At 44.6% G+C, this 22,228-nt stretch overlaps 1 protein-coding gene across 3 annotated transcripts in view; it reads right to left on the bottom strand.

Moving 5' to 3' along the window:
• SNRK (SNF related kinase) overlaps positions 1-18,196 on the bottom strand; it is a 113,216-nt gene extending 95,020 nt beyond the window's left edge. For 2 of the 3 annotated variants that reach the window (XM_077491477.1, XM_077491476.1), the window contains exon 1: positions 17,903-18,196. The gene's annotated coding sequence lies outside the window, so the exon portion shown is untranslated. Of the gene's footprint in view, positions 1-14,072; positions 14,134-17,902 lie in introns of those variants that run through there. The other variant, XM_077491478.1, reaches the window with a different exon arrangement.
• Positions 18,197-22,228: the final 4,032 nt, after the last annotated feature.

Below are 22,228 nucleotides of genomic sequence, written 5' to 3'. Positions count from 1 at the left end.
TTATTTTTTGCGCTATAAACAAAAAAAAGAGCGACAATACTGAAAAAAAGCATTCATTTTTTACTTTTTTCTAGAATAAATATCCCCCAAAAATGTAAAAAAATATTTATATATATATATATATATATATATATATATATATATATATATATATATATATATATATATATATATATATATATATATATATATATATATATATATATATATATATATATATATATTTCCCCCCCCTCAGTTTAGGCCGATACATATATTTCTACATATTTTAGGAAAAATAAATAAAACGCAATAAGCGATTATCGATTTGGTTTGGGCAAAAGTTATAGCGTTTACAAAATAGGGGATAGTTTTATGGCATTTTGAGAGATATATATATATATATATATATATATATATATTTTTACTAGTAATGGTGGTGATCAACGATTTTTATTGTGACTGCGACATTATGGCGGACACATCAGACATTTTTGACACATTTTTGGGACCATTGTCATTTATATAGCAATCACTGCTATACAAATGCACTGATTCTTATGTAAATGACACTGGCAGTGAAGGGGTTAACCAGGAGGTGACAGTGTAGGGGTTAAGTGTGTCCTAGGGGCGTGTTGCTAACTGTGGGGGGGCGTGCTGGTATTTTACACATCACTGATCTCTGCTCCAATCACAGGGAGCAGAGATCAGTGTCACTGTTGCTAGGCAGAACGGGGAGATGCTTGTTTACTTTAGCATCTCCCCGTTCTTCCTCCCCGTGAGACGATTGCAGGTATCCCCACTGCGATTGAGTCTGCGGGACCCGCGATCGGACTCACAGATGTCCCGGCCGGCGGCGCTCACATTTAAAAAAGGGACATACTTGTACGCCCATGTGCCTGCCGTGCCATTCTACCAACGTACATCGTCGTGCGCCAGTCAGGAAGCGGTTAAATTATTATTATATTTATTAACACAATCTTTGGTTCGCTAATAAACATGTAAAGCTGAGCTCAGGGTATAGTTGTTATTGAATAGTTACATTTGGCCTGTGTGGCCCAGTTGAAGCATACAAATACCATATTTGAGGGATCACTGTGGAAATGGAGAATCACAGTAGTGCTCTTTCTACAACAGTTTTCTGGGTCCTGTGCCAGGTGCCATTCACTAAGTGCCATGAATTTTTCTCAATGAATGCAAGGCATCCTTTGACAGGACAAGGTCGAGATCAGGACATCACATCCACTTAGTCCAGTCAGAGAATACATTGCATTCATGCCCTTAACATCGGGGGGGGCGGGGGGGTGCTTTGGGGCAGCTCACAGCACACTGCCCACATATTGATGGGGACAAGGGCCCCCTCCCCACAACTGGTCGGTGATTGTGGGGTCTGTGAGCAGGGGGCTAATCAGAATCTGGAAGCCCCCTTTAAGCTACAGCTTACCCCTACCCGTTCACCCAAAAAAGCGTTACAAAGTAATAAAACACACAGACAGTTTTTATTAACCACTTTACGGACCGCCCACCATCGGTATACGTCGCTACTTTGAAGGCGAATATCGTTATGGCAGCGGCCAGCTGCCATAACCCCACTATCCTCCTCTTCAGCGGGCTGCCCGCTTCAAGATAGAAGTGAACTCTGTGGCGGATTTACCATGAGATCACTCTTCTTATTGGCAACAGGAGAGGGGCCCTCCGCTACTTACAGGAGCCGTAGTAGCGGCGGCGGCAATCGGATCGTTCTCCTGGTTTGGTATGGAGACGAGTGAGGGGGAAGATGGCACCCATCTCAATATCATTGCTGTCAAAACGTCACTTCCACCCATAGCTCTTGTTCAAATGACAATTTTTTTTTCTAAATTGCATTTTAGTGTAAGTGAGATCTGAGGTCTTTTGACCCCAGATCTCATATTTAAGAGGTCCTGACATGCTTTTTTTCCTATTACAGGGGATGTTTACATTCCTTGTAATAGGAATAAAAATGACTATTTTTTAAATAATTTTTTAAAAGAACAGTGTGAAAATAAAACCAAACATGTGAGGTATTGCTGCGATCGGTAGAGTGAGAGCAATAATTCTAGCCCTAGACCTCCTCTAACTCAAAACCTGCAACCTGTAGAATTGTTTAAACGTCACCTATGGAGACTAAGTGACTAAGTGTAAAGGTTTGTCGCCATTCCATAAGTAGGCGCAATTTTGAAGCGTGACATGTTGGGTATGAATTTACTCGGCGTGACATTATCTTTCACAATATAAAAAAAATAATATTGTGCAAACTTTACTGCTGTCTTTTTTTTTTTTAATAAAAAAAAAAAAAAAGTGCGCTTGTAAGACCACTGCGCAAATGCGATGTGACAGAAAGTATTGCAACTAACGCCATTTTATTCCCTAGGGTGTTAGAACAAAATATATAATGTAAGATTTGGTTCCAAGTAATTTTCCAGCAAGAGAAAAAAAAAAAAAAAACACTTTTTAAACTTGTAAACACCAAATCTCAGAAAGAGGCCTGTCCTTAAGTGAGATACATATCTCTCTCGCGCTATCTCTCTCTCGCTATCCATCTCGATAGATAGATACAAGAACAGCAGAAGAGTTATCAGTTAAGGATGCGGTGGCCCGCTCCTAAGCAACCCGATTTTGTTTAGAAACAGCCTGGGGGGGGGGGGGGGTCTAAAAACTTTTTATACGATAATTTACCGATACTTTTTTTATTTTTTGTAAATTGGACTTACTTTACCGCATTCAATAACTTACGCAAATGAGTAATATGCCCTTAAGTGTGTGTGGCCCAGTATTGAAGTGGTTAAAGACTCCCTAATCTGGTTTAACACTAGTAAATTCAACAACTATTTTTCAAGAAAAGTCTTGAATTTACCGGTTTCGGGAAACCGTTAAAAACGGTGGGTTTAGTTCCACCCCATTCCAGCAATCTTTACCGTGCAACCGCCTGCCCCCCTCTCTCTCTCTAGGTCTAAATATCCAAGCAAACTAAAACCAAAAAAATAAAAAATAAAATAAAAAACCCAACCACACACACTCCTTAAAAAAAAATATATATATAATAATAATACTAATACAAGCTAAATACATTTGCACAATTCCTATTTATAGGTTTATTCGTACACATGTGCAGTTGTCAATGCATGGGGTATGGTACAAGTTTGAGTTTTGTGCCAATGGTATACTGTATATAGAAGAACAAACAGTTCACATTGGTTCTTCTGCATGAAAAGCATGCCTTTTTTTTTTAAAGCTAAAACACTTCTGATTCGTTTTGACTGCATAGCTTGACAGGCTAAATTACATGGATTTATTGCCAGGAGTCACATCAGAGAAGTTAAAGGTAGAGGGAATAAAAGACCAGCAGGATGCTGGCTTAATAGGTACTTCTGCACCCAGCAGCAATGTCTCCACAAGTTGCTTTTATTAGAAACAAACTGCTGCTCTGCATTATGACCCTTTGCTGCGTTGCCCTGTCTTTGAAGATTAGAAACTGGAAGACAACTCCAAGTCACTGAAGGCGACATGCAGCTTCCTGAACTTGTCCTTACAGATCAGACCCAGCCAGCCCTGGGGAATCATCCATGTAACACCTTTTGCTATAATCTTATTAGCAAAAACTAAAGACCCCTACTGTGCCTGTGTGTGCGAAGATTCTGCTTACAAGTTAGAATGACGAAGGAAAACTATTTGTAAAAATATACATCATTTGTTTCCATCAAAAAAAAAAAAAAAAAGAGGGAGGTTCACTTTACACTTTATTTGCATCCCCACTGGCTGCTCATAGTAAGTTTTCCTTTTGTTGGGCCTTTGGCAACAAAGAGAGGAAGCCATTTGGAACTTACATGGGTGTCTGAATTGCCAATCACCATTACACAAGATGAAGGGATCCCCACGCCAGCATTTTCTTGCCTCCCAGTAGCAGGAAGCAGATAGAAACCCATATATAGGCAATTGGTGGTGCTCCAGGTAAAGTGACCTTGTTGTATGGGCAAAGCACAGGCTCACTTTAAAGGAGTTGTAAAGGCTTGTTTTTTTAAATAACATGTCATACTTGCCTCCTCTGTGCAAGGGTTTTGCACAGAGGGGCCGCCAATCCTTCTCTTCTGGGGTCCCCCAGCGTCGCTCCTGGCTCCTCCTCTTCTTGAGTGCCCACGGAGACCCGTATTCCCTGGGGGTACTCCTGCAGGCACTCTCGAGTCCTGCTGCTATGTCCAGTGACAGAGACAGCAAGACTCGGTCCTGCCCGTGGCTTTCATTGACAGCAGCGAGAGCACATGCTCTTGCTGCCATCAATCGAGGCAATGAGAACCTGAGACAGGGGCTGGAGCTGCTCTGATCGTCCCCATTGCTGGAACAAATCGGGTTCAGGTGAAAGGGCGTGCGGGGGGGCTCTTGCACTACAAAAAGGTTTTCCACCTTAATGCATAGAATGTAAATGTAAAAACATTCAGATGCAACTTTTGAGGGTTAACATTGAAGTCTATGACCCTCAACTCTCAAGTTGCATTAAAGTTGGACCCTGTAGTGTATGAACTTCTTTGAAGTCGCTGCAACTTTAAAGCGGAGTTCCACCCACTTTAAGGCCCCCTCACTGGCTCCCGTTTATGAAACAGAGTTTTTATGTGGTGGGGAGCAGGTACCCGATTTTGACAGGCACGTGCTCCCACTTCTGTTTTGGTCACCTTAGGCGATTGGAAACAGAAGTTCTCCTTCCCAAAGTCTTCTGGGACACATGACAGGTCCTAGAAGACGTTGGGACCAGTCACGGAGCGCAGAGCTGCTCGTGCAATGGTCACCCAGCTGTGAAGCCGCAACTTTAAGTCATACATATGAATAGTTATCACTGGAAAACATGGGGTACAACTTGTCATGCAACTTTGATATCCAAAGGTGCATGACATGTCACAAAAGTGTGACTGGGGTCTTATTGAACATATATAATAATTTCAATTTTATATTTAACGGATCAGAAATAGATCAGAGCAAATAAGATAGGTTCACTGTAAGGGTTTACATACACTTTAAAGTATTTTAAAATCAAGGTCAATTGTTAAAAACGGGATAACCTACTACTGCTGTCCATGGTATTGAAACTCTTTGGATTCTTAAACTTTTAAGGTTTCCCTTGTTTCTATGTTTAACAGAAGTTTGGTATGTTATGATTTGAAAGGAAGCTCTGAAGAATATTCTTATTTTACCGTCTGCTGATCCCCACTGAGCAGGCAGATGACAGGTCTGTGTCCTCCCCGCTATGCAAAACGAACACGGACACAGCCCGCTCTTCCACATGAGGCAGTCCGATGGATATCCGCCAGATAGATAGGGGAACAGATCCTCGCCCATCTGTTTTTAGCGGGCCGAATCGGATGCAGGCGGGTGTCAGCAGAGACATCTGTTGACATTTGCCACTACATAGAGAGCTACGGATGGTCTGATCAGGTTCCCCTTGAAAAACTGACAGGTGGACCCAATCGGTCCATCAGTGTGAAAGGGGCCAAAAACCAAAAATTATAATATCCCCCACAAAACATTGCAAAAAAAAAAATATATGGAGCCCACATGGCTCCTCTCCCACGGGCACACTGCCTTCTGAGAACCGCTGCGGGTGTCAATACATTGTTAATGACACCCCCAGATTGGTTCACAGAGCTCGGTGCGAACTGTGAACTCACACAGGAATCGGATAGCAGAGGTCAGAACACCCATGCAATTTGATTCTAGTGCAGGGAAAAACAAGTCCTTGCACCCTTTTCTGTGTGAATCCAATGCGAGTTCAGCCATACTACTGTATGGCTGAACTCACATTGCTCAGATAAGTGCCCTGGCACTTCCAGAGGCTGTGCAGGGGAAGCTTTAGTGCCTAAAATGCTTACAAACATCCCATTTTTCTCTTTTTTTGGCAGGCAGAATAAGTTTAGAGTTGAAGACACCCCCGACAAAGAGGAGGCATAAAAAGGTTATAGTGAACGTGACCTGCAGCATTCACACAGGAGAACCTCGCAAGCATCAATCATTTAAACAACGACAACTGGTCATGCTAAAATTCCAGCAAATTAAATGATCACTAAGCAGGCTACAAGCACGTCTGGTTTAGGTGTCCAACTATACATGCCACCAGCTATACAAATAGTAGGATGTTCCCTAGTATCTTCTGGTCAGCCTCAGCAGGTTGCCACCATATGCATGTCATCACTTGGTAAATTTAATAGTGTTGAATAGAACATTTACAGCCCATTATAGCATACAGTGCCTTGCAAAAGTATTCACCCCCTTGGCTTTTTACCCATTTTGTTACATTACAGACTTTAGTTTAATTTTTTTTAATCTGAATTATATGTGATGGACCAGAACACAATAGTCTAAGTTGGTGAAGTAAAATTTGAAAAATATATACATAAAACTATTTTTCAGAAGTAAAAAAAATTATAATTGCCATGTGCGTATGTATTCACCCCCTTTGTTATAAAGCGCCTAAAAAGCACTGGTGCAACCAATTACCTTCAGAAGTCACATAATTAGTGAAATGATGTCCACCTGTGTGCAATCTAAGTGTCACATGATCTGTCATTACATATACACATCTTTTTGAAAGGTCCCAGAGGGGCAAGAGGCACCACTAACCAAACACTGCCAGGAAGACCAAGGAACTCTCCAAACAATGATGTTGTTGAGAAGTACAAGTCAGGGTTAGGTTAAATATATTATATATATATATATATATATATATATATATATATATATATATATATATATATATATATATATATATATATATATATATATATATATATATATATATATATACACACATACACATATATATATATACACACACACACACACACACACACACACACACACACACATACATATACACATACATACATACATACACACATATATACTGACCCCCGAAGGAGCTGCTGGTTTGATTGAGCTTACCGTTACCGTCTCCTCCTTGATCGGTGTCTAGGGGGTCCTGTGGTAGATGGCCCAGTAAACTCAGAGACTGACGACAGATCCACATAAAGGGATTTTTATTTGCAAAACGTAGACAACGAACAGTCTCATAAAATAGGATCAGAGGGTTAGGAAGGAAGTTCAGGTACTTTTAGTGTCAAAGTCAATAATGAAGGACTTGCCTACTTTGACTAAATCCAGAGAATAGCCATTCACAACTGGATGTTCACTCAAGTTGGATAGTCCCTCTCTCACAAGGCCTAGCAGCCAACAAGGTGCTTTACTCAGGAACAAGTCTCTGCCACAGAGGACGTTGTACAACATACAGGAATACAGCTATGCCACAGACTGTGTTGTAGACTTCAGGAAACTAAACACCTATTGAACACTTGTGTGATAACTGGATCTTTCAGCCAGCTTGGCAATACCCATGAGACTGGATTCACTTAGGTACTTCAGCCCCTTCAGGTTCTTGCTAAGAAATCAGCCTTCTTCTGAAGAGTCCTCCCCTGGATAGCTATGAAGTTACTGGGCCTCTCCAACTGCCGTAGATGGCACCGGACTACCTCGGAATCATTCTTTAGTTTCCTTGCCTCGGGCTAGCCAGCCCCGAGACAATAAGTCGGGTGGATCCGCACCCCAGGCCATAGCCTTCCTGGGGGCTGGTCAGGAGAACCAGGACCATGGAGTCAGAACATCCTTCTGGACAGGAACCCCAGAACCACATGACATCTGCATCTTAAGTACCCTCTCCCAGAAAGCACAGCAAGAGTGACACTCCCCACAAGAGAGTAAAAAACTTAAAGCACCCAACTAGACTGTGGTTCTATGCCTGCCAGAAGAGACAGTGCCCCTTGTGGCCAGGCTGAACATCCTATAGTCCAGTCAGTCAGACCAATGCTGAGGTCCACCAAATTTAGCACAATTGTACCCAAACCAAACTGCAGTTCAGGTGTAACCTTAACTTTCAAAAACAGTACGTGCTCTTCAGGAGTCGGCGCTACATATACACACAATATAATATATATATATATACATACATACATATACACACATACATATATACACACACACACACACACACACACACAAATCTTTGATGATCCCTAGGAGCACCATCAAATCCATCATAACCAAATGGAGAGAACATGGCACAACAGCAAACCTGCCAAGAGACGGCCGCACGCCAAAACTCACAGACTGGGCAAGGAGGGCATTAATCAGAGAGGCAGCACAGAGACATAAGGTGACCCTGGAGGAGCTGCAGAGTTCCACAGCAGAGACTGGAGTATCTGTACATAGGATGGCAATAAGCCGTATGCTCCATAGAGTTGGGCTTTATGGCAGAGTGGCCAGAAAAAAGCCATTACTTTCAGCAAAACACAAAATGGCACATTTTGATTTTGCAAAAAGGCATGTGAGTGACTCCCAAAATGAATGGAGGAAGGTGCTCTGGTCTGAGGAGACTAAAATTGAACTTTTTGACCAAAGAAAATGCTACGCAAACCCAACACATCACCCAAAGAACACCATCCCCACAGTGAAACATGGTGGTGGCAGCTTCATGCTGTGGGGATGTTTTCAGTCAGAACTCGGAAACTGGTCAGAGTTGAGGGAAAGATGGATGGTGCTAAATACAAGGATATTCTTGAGCAAAACCCGTACCACTCTGTGTGCGCTTTGAGGCTAGGATGGAGGTTCACCTTCCAGCAGGACAATGGCCCCAAACACACTGCAAAACACTTGAGTGGTAAAAGTAGAAACATGTAAATGTGTAGTAAGGGCCTAGTCAAAGCCCAGACCTCAATCCAATAGAAAATCTGTGGTCAGACGTAAAGATTGCTGTTCACAAGCGCAAACCATCCAACTTGAAGGAGCTGGAGCAGTTTTGCAAGGAGGAATGGACAAAAATCCCAGTGGTAACATGTGGCAAGCTCATAGAGTCTTATCCAAAGCGACTTGGAGGTAGTTGGCTCTACAAAGTATTGACTTTAGGGGGATGAATAGTTATGCACATTGACTTTTTCAGTTATTTTGTCCTATTTGTTATTTGCTTCACAATAATAATAAAAATAATAATCCTGTCCCCCCTCCCCCCGAAAAGGTGCCAATTGTGGCACCGGAGGGGAAAAGGAGACAAATGAGCGGACGTTCCAATGCCAAGGGAGGGTGAATACTTTTGCAAGGCACTGCATCTGTATATATTAAATCAGCACTGCTCACGTTGCTTATTATCCAACTTGCATTGTAAAACAATGAACAGAGACAATTTGTTGTCATAGACAACCCTTCCATCTTTTCCTTCCAAATTATGTAAATGAATCACACTGAGCTAAGACACAGTCTGCATTATTACAATAGCAGGAAGCAAAGTTTTCCTGTCGCTCTAGCACTATATCCGTGCTCAGAAAAGCCAGATGGCTGTCTGCCCTCTAACACAAAAGTAAGCCCTCCCTAACCTTGCCAATCATTATAAACCCTTCGACTTCTTAAACTGTGCCATTAACACATCACACCAACCTACAATTACAGTCAACATACCGCTTATGGATCCTCTGTACTTAAAAATTCACAGAGATGCTGGCCATACACTAGAAAGCCTGATCTATATAGTGGACCCATTTCTAATAAAATAAAGGGAGAAAAAAAACAAAACAAAAAAAAAAAAAAAAAAACACACACCAGCACTGTGGGGTGTTTGCCTTCATTATAGACTTAAGAGAGTTTATTATTCATAATTAGACCTAATCAATGGGATGATAGAGATATAATATACACACACACACACACACACACACACACACACACACAAAACCTGTGCACTGTGATTTGACACAGCATGATCACATGAGCATTTTAAAAAATAATTAATTATTTTTTCCTTTGTGCAATCCATTAGACCATGTGTTTTCTTGCAAGTACCTCAAAGCCCTGCATGCTGCATCTTTGATGCACAGTCTAATCGAAGTAAATGGGATCACACCTATACAAAAAAATAAAAATAATAATAATATCACATGTAGAATGCACATACAATCTCCCTGCATTCAGACAGCAATGCACTGGTGTGGACCTGGCCTTGTACAAGTACAAACTATACTCCAGAGCAAGGTTTTTAGAACTGTGACCAGCACGAGTATAAAATGCCCTGGCGTCAATGGGAATAAAGAATGCCTCATCATTGGTTCAAGTGGGTGGAATATTGCCTCATTGTTGGTACTGGGGGAAGAAATAGTGACCCATCATTGGGAGGAAATAGTGCTCCATTATTGGGGTCAGTGGTAGCAATAGTGCCCAAATGTTGGTGTAGAAGGAATAGTGCCCCATCATTGGTGTCAGTTGGAGGAATAGTGCTCCATTGTTGGGGGTCAGTGTGTGGAATAGTGCCTTGTTGTCAGTGTGAGAAATAGTGTCCCAAGGGACTCAGCCCCCAGGTTGCAGTTTGGAGACCACTGATATAGTTAATGTCCTTCACATGTAAACCTAAATAACAATTAGCCAACCCAAGTTATAAGCCTCCCATGAATAAAATCCTACTACTGTATTCTCCATCCCATTCAACAAAAGCAAAACAGATAAAGGGTGCTGAATTTTGTGCACTGACCATGAACGTAGTAAACAAACAAATTTCGTCCAAAAATGCCTTATCTAGCTTAAAATTTATACAAAAACGTATTGTCACATTTACAAAATACTGCTGTAAACATTACAAATAAACACAATAGCCTTGAATCATGAATGAACCAGCAAAAGCTTTGTACTAGAAGAACAAAATGTTACAGGGAATACAAAAAAAAAAAAAAAAAAAGCCAGGCACGTTTATTCCTTAAATACAAAAACATATACATATTGTCAAAATAATCTTGTATATCAAATATATTCAGTCAGGTTTATCCTTTATGTGATACAGAACATACAAAAATATTAGCAAAAGAGTAAATATATTCAGGCAGGCATCGCCTTTGCACGGTACACATACATACATATATATATATATATATATATATATATATATATACACACACACACACACACACACACACACTTTAACAGTGAAAATTTACTGTCCCCTCAAAATAACTCAACACAGCCATTAAGGTCTAAACCGCTGGCAACAAAAAGGAGTACACCCCCAAGTGAAAATGTCCAAATTGGGAACAAAGTGTCACTATTTTGTGTGGCCACCATTATTTTCCAGCACTTCCTTAGAGGGCTTGTAAACCCTTGTTTTTTCACCTTAAGGCCCCTTTCACACGGGACGGATCCATACCGTGATGATCCGCTTGCTCAGCGAGGATCGCTCCGTTTATCCCAGCTGAGCCGGCAGATGACAGGGCGGTCCCGGCACACTGTGCAAGGACCGCCCTGGCAGATCTCCGCTCTCCTCTATGGAGGATCGGATGAACACAGACCATCTGTCCGGGTTCTTCCGATCCACTCTGCGGACAGATAGAAAAGTAGGATTTTCCTCCGTCTGCAGAATCAGACCATAGCGGAGACTGACGACATCGGGTGTCTGCGGATATTCATCCGCAGACACCCGCTATCCCATAGGGATGCATGTATGTCCGTATTTCATCTGCAAACAGATGGATGAAATACAGACATACAGTCTGCATGTGTGAAAGGGGCCTAATGCATCCTATACAATAACGTGAAAAAACTTCTGGCACTCACCAGCCCATTGATCCAATGATGCGGATGCCGGGCGAGTCTGGCATTCTTGTCTATGGATGCCAAATGCTGGACATGGGAGCGTGCAAGGTAAACCCCCCCCCCCCCCCCCCGAGAGAGCGATTCTCCTAGGAAGGTATCTGTTTTGAAGAGGTGGCACGAGAGCCACTGAGGGACCCCAGAAGTCAAGGCTCGGGCCACTCTGTGCAAAACGAGCTGCACAGTGGAAGTATGATTTTTGTTTTATTTTATTTTTTTATTTAAAATAACAAAAACAGCTTTTACAATCGCGTTAACCCTCATGGGCATGGAGTTCACCAGAGATTCACAGGTTGTCACTGGAGTTCTTTCACTCCTCCATGATGACATCAAGGAGCTGGTGGAGGTTAAAGACCTTGCGCTCCTCCACCTTCCGTTTCAGGATGCCCCACAGATGCTCAATAGGGTTTAGGTCTGAAGACATGCTTGGCCAAGTCCATCACCTTTACCTTCTGCTTCTTTAGTGAGGCAGTGGTTGTCTTGGAGGTGTGTTTGGGATTGTTATGTTGGAATACGGTCGTGCAGCCCAGTCTCCGAAGGGAGGGGGGGGATCATGCTCTGCTTCAGTAAGTCACAGTACATGTTGGCATTCATGGTTCCCTCAATGAACTGTAGCTCCCCAGTGCCAGCAGCACTCATGCAGCCCCAGACCATGACACTCCCTCCACCATGCTCGACTGTAGGTAAGACACACTTGTCTTTGTACTCCTCACCTGGTTGCTGCCACACACGCTTGACGCCATCTGAACTAAGGTTTTTCTTGGTCTCATCAGACCACAGGAGATGGTTCCAGCAATCCATGTCCTTAGTCTGCTTTTCTTCAGCAAAACAGTTTTCGGGCGTTCTTGTGTATCATCTTTAGAAGAGTCTTTCTTCTGGGACACCAGCCATGCAGACCAATTTGATGCAGTGTGTGGCGTATAGTCTGAGCACTGACATGCTGACCCCCCACCGCTTCCACCTCTGCAGCAATGATACGTCTCTTTCCCAAAGACAACCTCTGGATATGATGCTGAGCACGTGGACTCAACTTCTTTGGTTGACCATGGCGAGGCCTGTTCTGAGGGGGACCTGTCCCGTTAAACCTCTGTATGTTCCCGGTAACCATGCTGCAGCTCAGTTTCAGGGTCTTGCCAATCTTCAGTTTATTTTTTGTTTTGTTTTTTAGATCCTCAGAAAGTTCTTTGCCATTAGGTGCCATGTTAAACGACCAGTATGAGAGAGGGATGACACCAAATTTAACACACCTGCTCCCCATTCACACCTGAGACCTTGTAACACATGAGTCACATGACACCGGGGATTGAACATGGCTAATTGGTCCCAATTTGGACATTTTCACTTAGGTGTGTACTCACTTTTGCCAGCGGTTTAGACACGAATGGCTTTGTGTTGAATTATTTTGAGGGGACAGCAAATTTACACTGCTATACACTCACTACTGTACATTGTAGCAAAGTGTCATTTCTTCAGTGTTGTCACATGAAAAGATTTAATACATTATATACGAGATAGATATATATATATATATATATATATACACAGTTTTTGTTTTTTTACTAGCACCTATGTATTACAAATCCATCCATATGGTCAGAGCAATGATATATATAGTGCAGTGATCAGCAGATTTCTTTAAGCCAGCTACTCAGATAGCATATTTACTGTACATGTGCCAGCTGGGATCAGGGAAATCTGTGGTCAATGGTTGGAATGCATTCTCTCTCATGCATACGAACATAAACTTGTACAGCATATCTGTACAGAAGCACAGTGTAAAAGTCATGTCATGAAAAGCACACACACGCTCTGTGCACAGAAAATGATACTCAGGTATTTACAGCCCATATAGACACAGTAGCAGAAATCTTGCATCAGCTCGGCTGTCTTCGTCAAAATATACAGTCATGGGAAATAGAAAATGCCCCAAGCAGGATAACAATCTGCTACCAGGCAATAATATCAAACAAAAAAAATATGTGGAGAGAAATGATCTCACCCATCCCACCTGTATGCAGAGAAATGTGTTCCCAGTGTAAAGGGTAAACATGTGTCTATTCACTGATCACCACACCTATGAAATGCTCCTGGTCATGCAGAATAAGCAAAGATATGCACACAATAAACAAAAAGAAAAAGGATGTCGGCATCTACATGTCAAGCTGCTGCTGCAGTCCCCATTCCCTATACATTACAACCGATACAGTAATATGATTGTCTTATCTCCACACAAAGCCACACATGCCTGCATTCCATTCATAGCAGGAACCTGTGAATGTACCCTTAGTACACATGTGTCACAGGTGTGACTAATGAAGGGCTGCGAATAGCACAGATAATTGGCACATTCCCTGCATAGATCACTATCAGGCTGTGCATACCTCAGGCATGATTTTCCCTACAACGCCATGGCTTACCTGCAAGATCTAGAATGAAATGACACATACTAATCCGAGATCACCGAAAGAACTGAGACCTGCTGTGTGAATGGGTGTGTAATGGCTTATCTGAATGGAGATGGCTCCCTTCACATACTAATCAGCCCTTACCAACCACAGCTTCCCATTTTACTCACATGGGTTCAGATCGCCCACCCTTTTATTACACTGGGGTCTAAAGAGGGAATGGGCAAAACAGAGGAGGGGGCCTTCGTCCATCTCATGGCTTTAGGGGGTACACTTAACTGGCACATACTGAGCAATGGGCAGAACAGAGAGAAGGAAAGTCCATTATCCATCTGAAGGTTTTTAATGGGTACACTTCACTGGCACATACTGAGGAATAAGCAGCACAGGGAGAAAGGGGGTTGGGTCCATTATCCATCTGAAGGCATTAGTGGGTACATACTGGGAAATGGGCAACACAGACGAGAGGGTCCATCATTTATCTCATGGCATCAATGGGTACACTGCACTGGTACATACATGGAAAATGGACAGCACAGGAAAGAGAAGGTCCATTATTCATCCGAAGGCTTTAGTGGGTACACTTCACTGGTACATACTGGGGAATGGACAGCACAAGGAGGCGTGGGTACATTATCTCACAGCTTTAGTGGGTACACAGTGGGGAATGGGTAACATAGGGAGGAGGGGGTTCATTATCTGTCTTATGGCTTTAGTGGGTACACTGCACTGGTACATACTGGGGGATTGGGCAGGAAGGAGAGGAGGGAGTCCATTATCCATCTCACAGCTTTAGTGGGTACAATTCACTGGTACATACTGGGCAATTGGCAACACAGAGAGGAGGGGGTCCATCATTTATCTCATGGCATCAGTGGGGACACTGCACTGGTACATACTGGGAAATGGGCAGCACAAGGAAGAGGGGGTCCATTATCAGTCATATGGCTTTAGTGGGTACATTTTACTGGTACATAATGGGGAATGGACAACACAGAGGATGGGGTTCATCATCTATTTCATGGCATCAGTGGATACACACTTGGGTCTACAAGGTGGATTTGGCAACACAGGGAGGAAGGGGCACCTAACCCATCTCATGGCTTTAGTTGGTAGACATTACCAGTACACAATGCATGCCCTGTGCTGGGGGTAGGAGGGCGCTATCATGTTATAGACTGGGCAATACACTCTCCCTGCAGCCACACTGGGATCACTGAAGTGAACAGTGCAGCGATACAATTACCCAAACACTGGTACACATCAACCCAGCTACTCCTCCAGGGGCACACAGCTGGATTCTGCAGACTGAATGGATTAGGGGAAGCGAGAATACCACATCTTTAGGCCCCAGGAGGCACACAGCACTGACACCAACAGAATCCATCGTTGTAAAAGGGCAGTCCATGGAGGAGGGGTATATCCAATATCTTAGTGTCCTAGTTAGCGAAGCCATGGCACACACAGGATTCTGCATTGTGAATGGACAGTCCATGGAGGAGGGGTACACCACACAACCTAGGGACGTAGTGGGCAAAGCCCTGGCAAACACCCAGGGTTCTTCATTGTGAATAGTCAGACAGTCCTTCGAGGAAAGGTACACCACACAACCTAGTGAGCCAGTGGGAAAAGCACTGGCATACACAGGATTCTGCACTACAAATGGACAATACATGGAGCAAGGAGAGGTAGAGGAGCACATCTTAGCGCCTAGTGGGCACACACTGGGTTCTGTAGACTGAATGGAAAGTACATGGAAGTAGTGTAAATCAGATATAGATGGCCTAGTGGGCACAAAGCATTGGCACACACAATGGACATTTGCATACTGAATAAACTGTACATGCAGGAAGGAGTCAGTACAATACACATCTTAGTGACCTAGCGGGCTCATAGCACTGGTATGGACAAGGTTCTGCAGACTAGATGGAGAAGTGCTAGGGGTACAAATCAGATATTTGTGTCCTACTGGGCACATAGCACTGCCATGCACTGGGTTATGCAGAGTGAAAGAGCAGTACATGGAGTATGGCGTTCATTCGTCACACATCATAGTGGTCTAGTGGGCCGTACATAAAGATAATGATCACATAACTTATCTTGGTGCCCTACTGGGCGCACACGTGACTCTGCAAACCAAAAAAACGACACGACATGACATTACACAAGCAAAGGGGTGCAACATCCACCTCAGCACCTTAGTGGACATAGTCTAGAAAATGCTAAACAGTGAATGCAAAGATCAAAGTGGGCACACACAGCAGTTTGAATGGGGAATATATGGAAGAGGTGGAACATTTCACATCATAATGCAATAGGGGGCACATAATAAATGGGTAATATATGGAAGACTGGCACATTACAAACAATCCTACTGGCTTAGTGGGCACACACTGCAGACTGATTGGACAAAGAATAGACACATCACACATTTTAAGGGCTTAGTGGACATACAGTGCAAGATAGATGGACAGTACAAGGAGGAGGGGGCACAACAGACAGCTTAATTGCTTCATGGGCACACACTGCAGGGTGAGCATACAAGGCGGAAGGACACATCTTACTGGCTTAGTGGGCACACACTGCAAGATGCATGGGCAGTACAGGAAGGAGGGCACATCACACCTTTTGGTGGGCATGCACTGCAGGATGCATAGACAGTATAGGGGGGGGGGGGGATTGGTGGGCACACAATGCAAGGTGAATGGAAAATAAGAAGGGGCAGTATAGGAAGGAAGGGGACTGTTGGCTGAATGGCCAGGGAGGAGGGGGCACATATGGGTGCGTACACACTGAATGGACAGGGAGGAAGGGGCAGAGTGAACTGACAGGGAGAAGGGGCATATCTTTGAGGGCACATTCTGCAGGGTGCATGGCCAGGGAGGAGGGGGCACATGTTGGTGTGTACACAGTGAATGGACTGTATAGGAGGGGGCACAGTGCAGAGTGAATGGATAGCATAAGAAGGAAGGGGCATCGTTTACTGACAGGAAGAAGGGGGCACATCTTGGTGGGCACATTCTGCTGGGTGATTGGACAGTATGGGAGGAAATGGCACATCTTAGTGGGCACACAATGCAGGGTGAATGGACATTATAGAAGGAGGTGGCACCTCTTCATGGGCACAGTCTGGCACACACTGCAGAATGCACAGACAGTACAGAAGGGAGGCACATCACACCTTTTGGGTGGGCACACATTGAATGGCCAAGGAGAAGGGGGGCACAGTGCAGAGTGAACGGACAGGGGGGAGGGGGCACATCTTGGTGGGCACAATCTACCGGGTGAATGGGCAGTATTAGAGGTAGCACATCTACATGGCTTAGTGGACACACAGTCCAAGGTAGATGGAGAGTACAAGGAGGGGGCACCACGGACATCTTAATGGCTTAGTGGGCACACACTAAAGAATGCATGGGCACACACTGAATGGCAAGGGAGGAGGGGGCATATCTTGGTGGGCACACTATGCTGGGTGAATGGACAGCATAGGAGGGGGAGGGCACAGTGAATGGGCAGTATAGAGGGGAGGGCACAGTGAATGGGCAGTATAGAGGGGAGGGCACAGTGAATGGGCAGTATAGAGGGGAGGGCACAGTGAATGGGCAGTATAGGGGGGAGGGCACAGTGAATGGGCAGTATAGGGGGGAGGGCACAGTGAATGGGCAGTATAGGGGGGAGGGCACAGTGAATGGACAGTATAGGGGGAGGGCACAGTGAATGGACAGTATAGGGGGGAGGGCACAGTGAATGGACAGTATAGGGGGGTGAGGGTGCACACAGTAGCGGCTGCTGTCCTGCCCACAAGTGGGTACGGAGAAAGGAGGGTGCCAGTCACTTACATCTGCGGGTTGTAGAAGGAAGGAGGCCGGGCCAGGCAGAGCCCTTCAGCTGGTGCTCAGACGATTGCCCCCAGTGCCCGGGCACGTCCTCCTGCTGTAGGTGATAGAAGAGGCTGTGCGGTGGCCGCAGTAATCCCTCCGCGGTGTCCTCAGCACCCTGGTTGTCCCCCCATAGTACGGTAGTATCCAGCACTGACACTGCACACCAACATGATGGAGCTGCTGTTATTATGAGCGACCGCAGAGACAAGAGCGACACCGGAGCGCAGCCGCACTTCACCGCAGCCCCTCCTTTCGGTGACGTCTAGCCAAATGGGCGTGCCCCACTGTTGCCGTATGTCGCAAACCTAGGAAGAAGGCGTGGCTACAAAGCAGCCAATATCTAACATCCTGTAGTGTAGTTGGATTCTTTCAGGGCTTCTTTTTTTTTCCCCTCAATAGCTTTATTAATACGATGTAGACAATGAGCAGTCATTGGTAGCAGTGTGTATTGGTACATTCAGTGCAGGGTAACGTTTGAATTAATGGGAGGAATTGTGCTGTCAGAGTTCATTAGTATTCTTTTCAGTGTCTTTTGAATAAAGATGAGGCAATAGTCAGAGATATCAACTAATCATAGTCCTGCTGATTCTTCCTGAATTCTGGTGTCTTATTTACAAAGTGTTTTAATAAAGTTATGTGTGTGGTGAGGTCCCTGGGGCTCAGTACTGACCAATGCACCACAACACTATTTCCTGATCTCTAGGATCTCCAGCCTGCCACCCCATTTGTTTTCCCCTGCCCACCTTGTGGGTTCTGAACATTACAGATACTCCCCTGCCCAGCAGATCCAGGGTGGTCCTGCACAATCCTCTCAGGATTCTGCCCCTGCTTGGCCCTGTGCTGCCATCTTCTATGACATCATTAGGAGGCCTCAGACCCACTTCCCTCCACCTTTCCTAATGAAGGGCTGTGCCCTCTGGGGTAGGTGACATACCTTTCCCAGGAGGCACAGCTGGCATCATGCACATCATTTGCCTAGGTGAGTGTGGTGGAAGGGGGGCGGGACAGAACTTTTACATTAACCCCTTGACCACTGAAAGGTTTTACCCCCTTCATGGCCAGAATTTTTTTTTGCTATTCAACGCTGTGCCACTTTAACTAGACATGCAACACTGTACACAAATAAAAACGATACCATTTTTTTCCCACACAAATATAGCTCTTGTATATAAAAACGCACATCGCGGCGATCAGTCTGACACACCACTCCACCGGTCTCAGTAAAGAGCCTCCGGCCAATCACGTCTGATCACGATGTAAACAGGAAAAGCCGTTGATCGGCTTTTCCTCACTGGCGTCTTCGAATGCCCACACTGGACCACCAGGGAAGCCCCCAGGACCACCAGGGATGTGAGCAACATGAGGATGGCCAGGTATGTAACCCATGGCCATCCACATGTGCCCAATCTGTGCCAATCAGTGTCCACAAATGGGCACTGACTGGCATCATCATGTACAAAATAAAATCAGTGATGCCCAGCAATGCCATCCATCAGTGCAACCCATCAGTGTCCAGCAGTGCCATCTATCAGTGCCCATCCGTGCCCATCATTGCCCACCTATCAGTGCCCATCTGTGCCACCTATCAGTGCCACCCATAAGTACCCATCAGTGCTGCTTATGAGTGCCCATCAGTACTGCCTATGAGTGCCCATCAGTTCTGCATACCAGTGCCACCTATCAGTGCCCATCCGTGCCACCTATCAGTGCTGCCTATCAGTGCCCATCATCAGTGCCCATCGGTGCCGCCTCATCAGTACCACCTCATTGGTGCCACCTCATCGGTACCCGCCATATCAGTCCCCGTCAGTGTAGCCATATCGGTGCCCATCAGTGAAGAAAAAAACGTACTAATTTACAAAGAAATTTAACAGAAACAAAGAAAAAAACATTTTTTTTCAAAATTTTCGGTATTTTTAAATTTGTTGCTCAAAAAATAAAAATCGCAGAGGTGATCAAATGCCATCAAATTAAAGCTCTATTTGTGGGAACAAAATGATAAAAAATGTGTTCAAGTACAATGTTGTATGACCGCACAATTGTCATTCAAATTGCTACAGCGCTGAAAGCTGAAAATTGGCCTGGGCAGGAAGGTGTCTAAGTGCCTGGTATTGAAGTGGTTAAACAATGCTCAATTGCTACTAAGGGGCCCAAAGTATGGCAAGAAAATATCCCTCACACCATTACACCCCCACCAGCCTGAACCGTTGATACGAGGCAGGATGGATCCATGCTTTCATGTTGTTTACACCAAATTCTGAACCCCATCATCTAAATGTCGCAGCTGAAATCGACATTCATCAGACCAGGCAATGTTTTTTCCAATCTTCTATTGACCAATTTTGGTGAATCTGTGCGAATCGTAGCCTCGGTTTCCTGTTCTTAGCTGACAAAGCTTAGTGGCATCTAATGTGGTCTTCTGTTGCTGTATCCCATCTGCTTCAAGGTTTGATGTGTTGTGCATTCAGAGAAGGTATTCTGCATAACTTGGTTGTAAAGAGTGGTTATTTGAGTTAGGGTCCTTTCACACGGGGCGGATCAGTTCTGATCCGCCCCGTGGATGTCCGTTTGCTCAGCGGGGATCACTCCGCCGATCCCCGCTGAGCAGGGAGATGACAGGTCTGTCTCCGCACACTGTGCAGGGACGGACCTGTCACAGCGCCGCTCTCCCCTATGGGAGATCGGATGACGACGGACCGCAGTGCCCGTCGTCACCCGATCCGATCCGCAGACGGATGGAAAAATAGCTTTTTCCTCCGTCACACTTTTTCGGATCGGAGCGGGTCGGATGTCAGCGGACATGTCACCGCTGACATCCGACGCTCCATAGAGCTCTATGGAGCACCCGTTCAGGTCCGCCTGAAAAACTGACAGGCGGGCCTGAACGGGACGTTAGTGTGAAAGGGGCCTTACTATTGCCTTTCTTTCATTTTTAACCAGTCTGCCCATTCTTTTCTGATCTCTGACATCAACGAGGCATTTTTGTCCAAACAACTACAATTACCACTCGATATTTTCTCTTTTTTGGACCATTCTCTGTAAACCCTAGGGATGGTTGTGTGTGAAAATCCCAATAGATCAGCAGTTTTTGAAATGCTCAGACCAGCCAGTGTGGCACCAACAACCATGCCATGTTCAAAGTCACTTAAACCCCCTTTCTTCCCCATTCTGGTGCTCAGTTTGAACTTCAGCAAGTTGTCTTCACCACTTCTAGTTGCCTAAATGCATTGAGTTGCTGCCATGTGATTGGCTGATTAGCAATTTGTGTTACCATGCAATTGAACAGGTGTACCTAATAAAATAAACAGTGAGCGTATATTTTTAAATTGATCAGTCCTGATGTATTTGTAGGCAGGCTGTTTCTTTTTACATTAGTTAGTTTGTGGCTGGCTCAGGCTGGGTGGGGAAGAGTTAAGTATGTGTGCTCAGTTCCTGGGCTTTTTGGATCCATCCTACTCACCAGTGATATAAATATGAAAGAAGGCTAGGTTCAGGGCTCTTGGCCATGCTTGACTGCATATGCTGTGAAGGAAGACTGCTGCACCTTGCAGTCCGTCGGAGGCACTGGGGTTCCAGAGAACTGCCAGCACTTAGAGAATGCCATCATGAAATACTACCTTGCAGAGGTATGCCTGGGCAGCCATTCAGTTATAGCTATGGATGGGAAACAGACTATTCACATTGGACTGTATTAGTAAAAGAATTTTAAGTAAAGTTGAATCAACTGTCCTGAGCCAGATCAGAAGTTATTCAAGGGGGTGCATGTTGGTTCTGGCATATCAAAAGAACCAGGGTCAGTAAAGCAGAAAGGGATATAAAGCTCAGCTACTACAAAAGGGTTAACTCTGCAAGACAAGAAAGAAGAATGTACACTATATTAGCCAAAGTATTGGGACACCTGTCTTTACTGGAACTGACCACTAGGGAGGGAGGCAGACATCGACCCTCTCGCTACCAGACGACCTATCACCTTACCAGGTATCTCACTTAATGACTGGTTTCTTGCATCTTGAACTGGCACTTGGTTACCCATAACAACTTCACTATATTACCAAAAGTATTGGGACATCTGCCTTTACATGCACATGAACTTTAATGGCACTCCAGTCTTAGTCCGCAGGGTTCAATATTGAGTTAGCCCACCCTTTGCAGCTATAACAGCTTCAGCTCTTCTGGGAAGGCTGTCCACAAGGTTTATGAGTGTTTCTATGGGAATGCTTGGCCATTCTTCCAGAGGCGCATTTGTGAGGTCAGGCACTGATGTGGACAGGAAGGCCTGGCTCG

This window comes from Lithobates pipiens, unplaced genomic scaffold (genome assembly GCF_037356315.1).
Source record: "Lithobates pipiens isolate NorthernLeopardFrog02 unplaced genomic scaffold, aLitPip1_a1.2 Scaffold_19, whole genome shotgun sequence".
In the NCBI taxonomy this organism is placed as follows: domain Eukaryota; kingdom Metazoa; phylum Chordata; class Amphibia; order Anura; family Ranidae; genus Lithobates; species Lithobates pipiens.
Note: the sequence above shows the minus strand (reverse complement) of the source record. Positions and strands in the feature narration are given on the sequence as shown.